A 10,980-nucleotide genomic window follows, 5' to 3' on the forward strand; every position below is an offset into this window, starting at 1 on the left:
CAAATATGTTTGTTATTAAAGCTTAAATAACCATGACCAGCTTACACTTTTTCAAAGGGAGCTCCTGAAGACAAATTATAAACAAACACTAAAACTTACTGGACACAGCAGTTTACGTTGCTCTGGGTCACATGGAGACTCATGATCAACCTACGCCTTAGGCTTGGTCTGACTTATAAAGAGAATGTGTGTCTTTGCAAGCCATTGCTTAATATGAAATGACTGAAGAACCACCTTACTTACAAGCATCAGAAATGCTTGGCAGAGCATTGCAGTGATGCTCTCTCTCCAGTCTGATGTATGTAGTTCCAGGCTCTCATCTTCCTCCACAAACTTCACTCATTATCATCTAGGCATAGTGGTCCATGCCTAGAATCCCACACTCGGGAGACTGAAGCTGTAATGAACTGGAAGCCAGCCTGGGTTACATGTATAGAAGAAAAGAAATCACTTGTCTTATAGACTGTGATGTTAAACCTCCAAAGCTTTTTTTGAGGAAAAAGTCTCGCTGTATAGCTTTGGCTGACCTGGAACTGGTCGTGTAGACAAGACTGGCCTCAAACTTTACCTCCTGAGTGCAGGAATTAAAGGTGTGTGCTGGAGGTTGGGGATTTAGCTCAGTGGTAGAGCGCTTGCCTAGCAAGCACAAGGCCCTGGGTTCAGTCCTCAACTCCGGGAGAGGGGGGGGGAGTGGGGGTGGGGGGGAAGGTGTGTGCTGATACCCCTGGCAAGTCCCCAAACTTTTTAAAGAGACAACTAGATTGTCTCACAAGGTCAGGCATGCTAAGGTGCCTAGTACCTCCCACAAGTTTACTGCTACCATAGAAAAATAATCATGAGGTTCAGAGGGGGCCTCAGGAACACTAGTATCACCTCCACAGTATACAAAAGCCAGGCACCTCACTAGGTCTGTTGGGGTGGTGGGAAAGTGAACCCTACAAGAGTCAGTACAGTGCAATGGATGTAAACAATGTCTCTGGGGCCCAGCTGTCGGGGCTTAACTCCTGGATTCAATATTTCCTAGTTCCACAACTCTGAGTGTGAACTTGTGTCCTTGTTTGTAGAATGGAGACTGCAAAAGCATCCTCTGCACCAGGTTGCTCTGATGGTTAAATGAGTTAATCCTTATAAAGAATACACAGTGAGCACTCCATCGATAATAGTTGTAAAGAATTATTCACTTACAGCTGGCTTGTTCCCAAAGGTTTAAACAAGCCAACTGAACGAAGAAGGCATGAAGTGTGTAAATCAAATCCATATTTATGATGTTTTTAGAAATACTATAGAAAGCACATAGCTCCCGAACAAAGATCACTGCTTAATGGCGCTCATCCGTAGCTACTGTCAATTCACATCAGACCTAGGGGACTCAGAACTGTGGAGTGACAGTTACCAGTGAGAAGGGACTAGAGGAAGAAGTCACCAGCATACAAAGCACAACAGTACTGAGCCCCCAGTAGTCACCTGTGCTTACCATGTGTTGCTCTTTTGCTAAAATGTTCAGCTCTGGCATGTGGTCCAACATATGAGGTTACTTGATACAATGCTATACTTTTAGTACTTTTGATAATGTGAGAGTGCTGTGTGTACAGGTTTCCACTGAGGCTAGAATCATCAGATCCCTCTGGAGTTTCAGGCATCTGAGAGTCAAACTCTCATCCTCTTCAAGAGCAGTTAAGCACCTATAACCTCTGAGCCATCTCTCCAGTCCTCAATGCTTTTTCAAACGTTTGTATTTCAAAGTACATAAGTCAAAAATGTACATCTGCCCCTGTAATTTCAACTATGGGCTGCTTTTCAATATGATTGTTCTCTGTAAAAAAAAAGAAAAACTATATTAAGTTCCAAAATAAGTATTAAACCAGCTCAAATCAACAGTGATATAAATCCGGGCCAACTCCATTCATGCAACGTTGTTTTAACAATGAAAAGTGTCTTGTGACTTGTAATGATGATATACAACTATCAGAAGTCTTTTTACCAATTTTAATAACATTTACATGCCCAGATGTGGGGAGGGTCTCCCACTTTCTCACACTATAAAATAGAACATCTCTCTTGAGGTTCCCACAACATAGGGAACATATGGTTATCCTAGAGCTACATATAATGTAGCTTATCTAATGCTTTTGTTGAATGCCCCATTAGCCTAAGTGGCTGTCTGGGGTGGAACTGTTTATAAGTTTGTGTTGTGTGCGTGTGTGTGTGTGTGTGTGTGTGTGTGTGTGTGTGTGTGTGTGTTTATACACTAGATCTCTTCATATAGCCCTCAAACTTATGATTCTTCTACACTTATTCTTCTAAAGGATAGATCTCAGGAGGATACCACCATGCCTTTTCTGTCCGTCTTTGTTTTTTTGAGATCAGGGGCTCTTTACCACCCCAACCTCCATACCTCAAGATATCCTCTTGCCTTAGACTTCTGAGTAGTAGAGACTACCAGGACTCATCACTGCTTGTGGTCTGTAGCTTTTGTTTTCCTTTGCTCCTGGGATCTGGTACATAGATGCCTCAAAAACCATCATTTAATTATTTCATTAATATCATTTTCTGTATGAATTTCCTCTTTAGGCATATTTGAACATGAAGAAAGCTATCTTTATCTAAATCCTTATGCTCCAATAAGAATCCAGTGTCCTTAGGGAGTATGCATAGTTGACTTCCCATTGACCTCTGAGCAACATTAATAGTCTCCAAGGTCCTATGAGATCCTTCTCCTACTCCTGCTTTCACCCAGATTTCCTGCTGTTCTCTGGTTCTCAGTGTCTCCTGAGCTAAGGATGAACTTTATTTTATGAACTGATATGCTGGCTAATTTTTTGTCAACTTGGCATAAGCTTTGGTCATCCAGAAAGAAGAAACTTCAACTGAGAAAATGACTCTATCATATTGGTCTATAAGGGCAGCATTTTTTTTCTTGACTAATGACTTCCGTGGAAGGATCCAGCCTACTGTGAGTGGTACCAGCCCTAGACAAGGAGTCCTGTATTGTGTAAAAAAGCAAGTTATACAAATCATAGAGAGAGAACCAGTATGCAGTGTTCTCCGATGGCCTCTGCTTCAGTTCCAGCCTCCAGGTTCCTGCCTTGAGTTTCTTCCCTTATTTCCTTCATGATGGAATGTAAATTGTGAGATTAAATAAACGTTTTCCTCCCCCCAGGTTGCTAGTGGGCATACTTCATCACAGAAATCAAAATCACACCAGCACAACCGTTTAACCAGAAATTTGCGGGGAGGATCGGTGTCCCGGTTAAGGTTTCTATTCCTGGGAAGAGGCCGAGTAACCACAGCAACCCGTCTAAAGGAAGACATCTAATTTGGGGCTGGTTTACAGTTTTAGAGGTTTATTTTATTACCACGCGGGCAGACATGATGCTGGAGACGTTGAGAGTTCTATATCATGACCCAAAGGTAGCAGAGTAAGACTATATGCCACACTGGGCATAGCGTAAGCATTAGCCACCTCAAGCCCACTTCTACCCATAAGGGCACACCTACTCCAACAAGGTCACATCTCCTAATAGTGCCACTCCCTATGGGCCATGAATTGAAATACACGAATCTATGGAGGCCATACCTATTCAAGCCCCCACAATAAGAAACAGAAACTTCTAACGTCTAGCTAAATTGGGATTCAAGGAAGCAACTCCTGGTGAAAAAGTATTGTCTGGTGGAAATTAGTAAAAGAGAAGGCAGGTTACTCTACTAGGGCTTCAGTGGTGGTGCCTTGCTCTGATTTTTGATTGTTAAGTTCTAAGCATGATATTATCCTGTCCTTGAACTGTTATTTGTTTTGATTAGTGACTGATTCATTCTTTAGTAAATATTTATAACCTTGAATTAGACACCTGCACTGATACAAGCACACGAATCTTTGACAATGGACATTATGCTTATTTTGCTGTAAACTTTCAATAAGACATAAATTTAATGATTTTCATAGAAATATTTGCATATTATACACCTCAATGCAAGTGATGCTTGCAGCTCTTTTGCCTTAAAGGATGGAACCTAGGTTCTGCTGAATCTATTGTGTAATTAAATCCATTGGAAAACAAATGCCTATTTAATATAAACTACATTTTCATATGTGCCAATATTTAAATTTTCTTCCTCTTATAAGAAATCATGATTTTTAATATGTGACTACTTCTTAGAATATGTATGCTTTTATTTGCCTTAAAAATTATTGAGCATTTTTTACAGTTTTGTTCATTATATGTGTGAGCACTTTGCCTGCATGTATGTATGTGCATCACATGTGTGTCTGGTGCCCACAGAAATCAGAAGATGGAATTGAACCCCCAGTACTAAAGTTATGCCTGCTTCTCAGCCATCCCACTATGAGGGTGCTGGGAATCAAGGCCAGTGCTCTGCCGGAGTAGCAAGTGCTCTTAACCTCTGAGCCATCTCGCAAGCCCCAGTTGGGCATTGTATTATGGTACTTGAAAAATAATGGTAGTGTGCACATTTCTTCATATACAAATATATGAACTAGAGAGTAATAGTGATTTTTCTCCTCCAACAGCTACCAGGCTTGACTTTTGTTTGTCTTTATAGAAATTTCAAAGAAACAATCACAACATGTTAAACTTCAAAGGAAGTCACACTGCGTGAACAGCTGTCCATAGAAGAATCCATAGCCTTCAGCTGGATCATGCAATCTGCTTTGAAATGTCACTTAAATGTACAAAAACTCTCGAAACAGATACAAGATGTCCTCTTTTTATGGTTCTGAATCACCTTTTGCAGAAGATTTAACACCAGCAAGTGTATATGACAAACCTGATTCTCAACTAAGAAGCTAATGAAGAGAGGTTAACCAGAAAACCAGGAAAGGAGATATTGAGGGGGAAGGAAAGGAAGGAAGAGGGGAGAAATGGAAGGAAACAGGTACTATGAAGACATTTTCGAAAACAAAATGTGATCAACAAGGAGCATGATTTAAATAAGTATAGAAGTTTCTTCAAAAAGTAAGAATAAAAAGATCATACACGCCTACAATATCAGCTCCTAACGTTGAGGCCTGAGAATTACCATAAAGTGAGTTCAAGGCCAACCTGAGATAGTCTCAAAGCTCTGTCTCAAAAACAGCCCCTGGATTCATCTTTCTTTCTTGTTTATTTACTACCACTGACTTACTGTAGGTAAGTATCTACAGGATAGTCGTAGATGATCCACCTGTCTGTCAAATCTATGTATCACCCTCCAGCCTCCTTCTATATAAAACAAAAACGACCTTGATAAAAGTTTGTAAAAGTAACTTTTATTTGCCAGCTGTAACTGCCATCTTGGAGGCTCACTGCTGAATAAGCCTATGTCTTTCTGAACTCTGGCTGACTGGTCCAACTCAGCTGCTCTGGCTCAAACTCTTCTCCAAGTAGACTGGTTCAATCTGGCTTCTCTTGGCTTCTCACTGAATTGCTCTTCTTGGCCTCAAACTAACTCTAGCACTTCGTTCTAATATTTCTGCTCCTCCTTATTCTATGGCTTCAACTGCTCTGCTGATCTGCACTGAAATGCATGAACTCTCAAACTCAGTTCCACTGCACTGCACTCACTGTGCTGACTCCAACTGACTCAACTCCCATATTTTAAAAAAAAAAAATATGGAACACTTCATGAATTTGTTTGTTATCCTTGTGCAGGGGCCATGTTAATCTTCTCTGTATTGTTCCAATTTTAGTATATGTACCGCCAAAGTGAGCACTCAATTCCCATCTCATTGAACTGAACTGAACTCCCTCTCTCCCTGCACTGCTCTTAAATAGCTTCTCTCCTGAGAGTTGGGATATCTTATCTCTGGCTCGTTCTGCCAAATCTTTCTCTGATTTGTCACTTTATTAGAATTAGTCACTCAATTAGATGTCATTGTTTGGGATTAGTGTTGTGTACTGAAGGATTACAGACAGAGGAATTAAAGGTGTGTGCTAAGGGCATGTCTTCATTCCAGCTGGATTACACACACACACACACACACACACCTACCTGTCTTTGGATGTGATGAGAGCAGCCATGTTGATGGGTTAAAATTCATCTACAAAAGTTTAAGTAAATACTTTCATTACCAAATTATTTTAATCACTGCCCACTAGTCAAAACAAAAACAAATAAATAAATAAATAAATAAATAAATAAATAAATAAATAAATATAAATAAATGCCAATGTGTGGCTGGAGAAATTTAATCAGATAATCAATACAAGCTCATCTAACGAAACCCTCCTTTGAGCCTCATATATAAATGTTTTCTAGAAATCCTAGGCTTTATCATGTCTCCAAGCTTTTGGGTCTATATTTCTTTCTTGTTTTAGGAGCAAACTCTTTTCTCTACAAAGACATTCATCTAAACAGTCATAACTTCTGCATCCCACAATAGGGGTTGTGGAATCGCGTTAGATCTCTTAACATATAATACTAAAAGCGTTTTCTTTGCACATGTGGGTTCCCCTTTACACTGTAGGAGATTTAAGAGGGATACTTTTCACTTAGCACATAGAGAGTTGACATGTTTTGGTTAAGTAAAAGAGAGGCCAAAGAGGCCCGTCACACTCAGTGCCATTATGAGCTACCAAGTAAAAGCATAAAATTAATAAGAGGAGAAAGTCTAATTAAAATAGAAAGTAATTTTCTGAACCCTCCAAGATAGTCATGATAGTCAAAGCAGACTGGGAATTAATCACTGAGTAGAAACTGTCTTAGCACTTAAGCATTTAAACCTCATTACTAAGACTCAGAGAAGACACTACTCTATGTCAGTTCTGGAGAAGAAACTTAAATAACATATATATATATATATATATATATATATATGTTATTTAAGTTGTCTATGGGTCTGCTGAATAAATGTAGATTCAGAACCAGCTACCAGTGGCAAGTTCTTTGTTTCGTGTCCTGGTAAAGGAGCAGGAATCCAAATCTTCTATACAAGTTACATGATACATGGGGTGCTTGCATCATAAAATAGCTAGTCCATAGCCTTTATTCAACCCCTACCTCAAAATCTTTGGAACTGTTTCCTAGAGTGTGTTTAAAATTTTCTGAAGCTGCCATTCTACTGAGCTCTGGTTCTTCCTTGTGTTTTTCTAAAACATGTATTTTCCAGGTTTGAGAGTATCACTCGAGTGCATGAAGACTTGGATTCAATCAACCGTACCCTTGATAAGTGTTTGCCTAGTATATACAAACTCATAGGACTGATACCCCACACTACATAAGTAGCACGTAACACTGAGCATGGCAGTGTATAGCTCTCCGTACTTGGGAGGTAGAAATAAGGCCACCTTTGGCTACTTAGTAAGTTTGAGGTTATATGAGACTTGTCACAGAAAAAAATAAAATAAACCAAAATAATAATAGGCAATAATACCAATAGCTTTTTAAAAATGTGATTAGTTTAATTCCTGGTGCTGCTACTGATCTCAACAAAAATTAGGCTGGTTTTTCCTTTAAAATTTCTATATTGAAGAAAGAAGACAAGATATAGAATTGTAGTTAGAGAAATACCTATGAAACACTCCATGGAAGTCTTGGTTCTCCATGGATCATTCCAGTAATTCTTCCCACACGCCTCTGCCACAAGACTCAAAAAGTGCTCAGTAAAGTCTACTTGACAAAACAGAAAGCATTATAGCTTTTGTCAGACCTAGCAGATCTTGAATTAGATAAACTTTGAACCCACAAAGAAATAAGTTACACTTTAATTACCAAACAAGTATTTTACTTCTCTTTGCTTAAGTGCCAATATTTTACCCTACTTAATGTAGGAATAATTTAATGTCTGTATAGGTAGCAGTATATGGGTTTCCCCTAGCATATTTTTCTGTTCCATACATTTATTTTTTATTATTTATAAACTGGCTTTATTTCTATAAGATTTATTTGTTCCTTATTTTATAAGCATGTGAGCTTACCTGTATAACATTATGTGCACCACATGTGTGCAGGAACCTGGGGAGGTCAGAAGAGGGCATCGGTCTGTAAAATCAGTGAGTGCTTTTAACCACTAAAGCATTTGTCCAGACTCTATTTGAAAATTTCAGTTGACACGGTAATCACATTTAAAAGTGACAGTGTGGTAAGTTGAGTTTTGTACACACTGTATGCTGATTAAATAAGGATCATTATTGCTTCCCTATTCCTGAATATTTGTTATTTCTTTGAACCAGGATGGAAGCCTTCAATATCCCTTTGGGGGAGGGGTGCATAACATGTGGATTCTTGGGAATATCAGTTGTACCATTGTACTGTAGACCGCTGACTTGTCATGTCTATTTCAGGGCTTCTTGTGACCTTCCTCTGTCCCCCTTTCTCTGTTCCTTTCCTAGCCTCTACTATACACTGTAATTCCCACTTCTATGAAATCAACCTTTCAAACACATTTTAAACACAAGCCATTGTTTGTAAATACCCCCATAAGGTGTTAAGCAATAAGGTTCATCACCGTCAAGAATTCCCATGTTCATACCAAAGTTAGGACTTATTCTTTGGGGGAAAATAATCAATGGAAGTTATTCACATATGTTAAAGAATCATCTCTGAAAAACTACTATTTCTATAAATAAATACATCTTGTATAATAAGCCAAATATACATAATGTAATTTAGCTATGCTTGGCATCCTAAAAACACTGGGAGAGTAGTCACTAAATCATTCCCTAAATGCTATAATATTCTGTCACTGTATCATAATATTTTATATGCAAAATATGCCCTTCCTAAAGTGGGCCTAAAAACAGTCATTTCTGAGACGTTTATCTGGAATATAAATGTGTTAATGCACTACAGGGTAAAGGCACTCGAGTGCCTAAGGATCTCACTCAGCTGCAGAAATTTATCAAAAGACAAATCTCTTATTCATTTTACTGGGCTATTCAACGTAGTTAGCGTCTAAATATTAAAGAGCTCTGCCAAATTTCTGCAAATCCCCATGTCGTGATGCATTAGCCTTGCTTTAGCTGACATGTTGTCTCTGACATGCGAGGCAAGCAAAACCCAGTTGGTCAAGAGAGACAAAGGTGGCTTTTGTCGACCTTCAGAGGCCACCATTAATCTTTATCACTTCACAATTCAACAAATTAGCAATGGTTATCTCTCTAAGAAGATAACCAATACTAACTGATTCTAATTCACAAGATGCCCATTATAAACATAAGCAGGTCATAGCTTCTGTTCTTGTTATACAAGAGAAAATTCACTATTGCCCAATAACATAGAGCACTTGATAGGATCTCGACTACTCCTTCCCACAGCCCCACTGTGAGAGCTCAGGTTAATTTAGAGATTAAGCTCAATAAAGAACGTAACCAATTCCCAGACCCCATGTGATGGAGGAACTGACTCCACATGTTCATCCTGGCACACGCAGTCATGCACATGCACACATGTGCACATGCAGTGAAAATAATGAACCACTGTTTAATTTAAATGTTTGTAACCCGCTCATTAGAAAGCTGAACACAGAGAGCAGTGCCTTCTCTATTCAGATTGATCTCACAAATGATTATCACGGGAGTGTTCTCTTTGAGGATAGTTTGGTCTTAGTCTTACAATAAGAAGTCAATGATAGCAGCTTTGTCTGCAGTAGCTAATTCAAAAATAACAACAACAACAACAACAAAAGAGGCCTTTTTCTTTTCATCAAATCATTAACACAACACAGTAACAAAACCAAAACAGATTCACCATCCCAAATGCTGGCATACAGCACCGTCTTCCTGAGGCATCCCTCTCCTACCACTGGTTAAGGTGAGAGTGACTGAATTAAGGCCCCAGGCTGAGAGATTTGCTGAAATCGAAACAAATTATAACCGTTTACAAAATGAAATTTTAAAAGAGAACTGCTAAAACTCCACCCGCTTAATAAAACTGTCTAGTAAGTTAAATTTGAGTTAGGAAAATACATTATTATTTTTAATAAATGATAGTAATAAAGACCCTTGGTATCTCCTGCAGCGGGTGAAGAGGCAACTGTGGAAACATTGTGTCACTGTGGGACTAAAATTATGTGGGAAGCTTTACTACAAAACTTATCTGTCAGAATTTAAAGATTGGACAGATAGACCAATTGGTTATAATTGACACACGCTATGATGTACTATTAAAAATAAAAAAAGACAAACCCTCAGGAAAGTAAAGGCAAGTGGTTAGGGGTGTTTTTTTCCTCTCTTGCTTCTTCCAATTAGAGCAGTAAATCTACTGGATTTCAGACATCAGTGCGCACTGCATAGCTTAAGAGAAAATATCTGTGTATGTCCCCAATATGATATCTCACTGCGAGAAGGCCAACTGACACACACAGGAAATATCAGCGTGTGTTATCATGGAATCACACACAGGAACCTATCCAGAAATAATTACACACAGCCTTCTGCAGCACAGCCCTGGAAGCCTGCATATGTTGGCTTCTCAGCGGCCTGACAGCAAGCAGTTTCCAATTGCACGGGAGAAGGGGGAGCTCATGTTAATGAGATTCTCCTTCTGTACCTTCCTACCTTGCCGCAACTGCAACTCCCAGCTCAGGAAAATCACTCTCAGGCAGAGGAAGCAGGAGAGCCCTGTGAGCCCTTTGGTCACTTGTACTTTTCTCTATCCTCTGTTAATGTCTTAAAATCCGTTTATATCCCTCATTGACACTTTGCTTGGCTCCCCAACAGATTGCTCTGCAGAACCCTCTCTCTTGCTGCCATTCCTCTTCCCCTCTCCCCGACTTTCTCTTTTTTTATGGTTAAAAGTTTTATTTTTTTCTTTTATTTTCTTTTATTGGATATTTTCTTTATTTACATTTCAAATGTTATCCCCTTTCCTGGTTTCCCCTCCGGAAACCCCCTATCCCAACCCATCTCCACTTCCCACCCACCCCCACTCCTGCCTCTGCTTCTCTGAGGGTGCTCACCCACCCACTCCCTCCTGCCTCCTGCCCTGGCATTCCCCTACACTGGAGAAATGAGCCTTCACAGGACCGAGGGCCTCTCCTCCCAT

At 39.5% G+C, this 10,980-nt stretch overlaps 1 non-coding gene across 1 annotated transcript; it reads right to left on the bottom strand.

Moving 5' to 3' along the window:
- Nucleotides 1-5,603: 5,603 nt before the first annotated feature.
- Nucleotides 5,604-5,710, bottom strand: Rnu6-641 (RNA, U6 small nuclear 641). The gene has a single exon (XR_005502993.1). It is a non-coding gene; the product is annotated as a U6 spliceosomal RNA (small nuclear RNA).
- Nucleotides 5,711-10,980: the final 5,270 nt, after the last annotated feature.

Source organism: Rattus norvegicus, chromosome 3, assembly GCF_036323735.1.
Source record: "Rattus norvegicus strain BN/NHsdMcwi chromosome 3, GRCr8, whole genome shotgun sequence".
Lineage (NCBI taxonomy): Eukaryota > Metazoa > Chordata > Mammalia > Rodentia > Muridae > Rattus > Rattus norvegicus.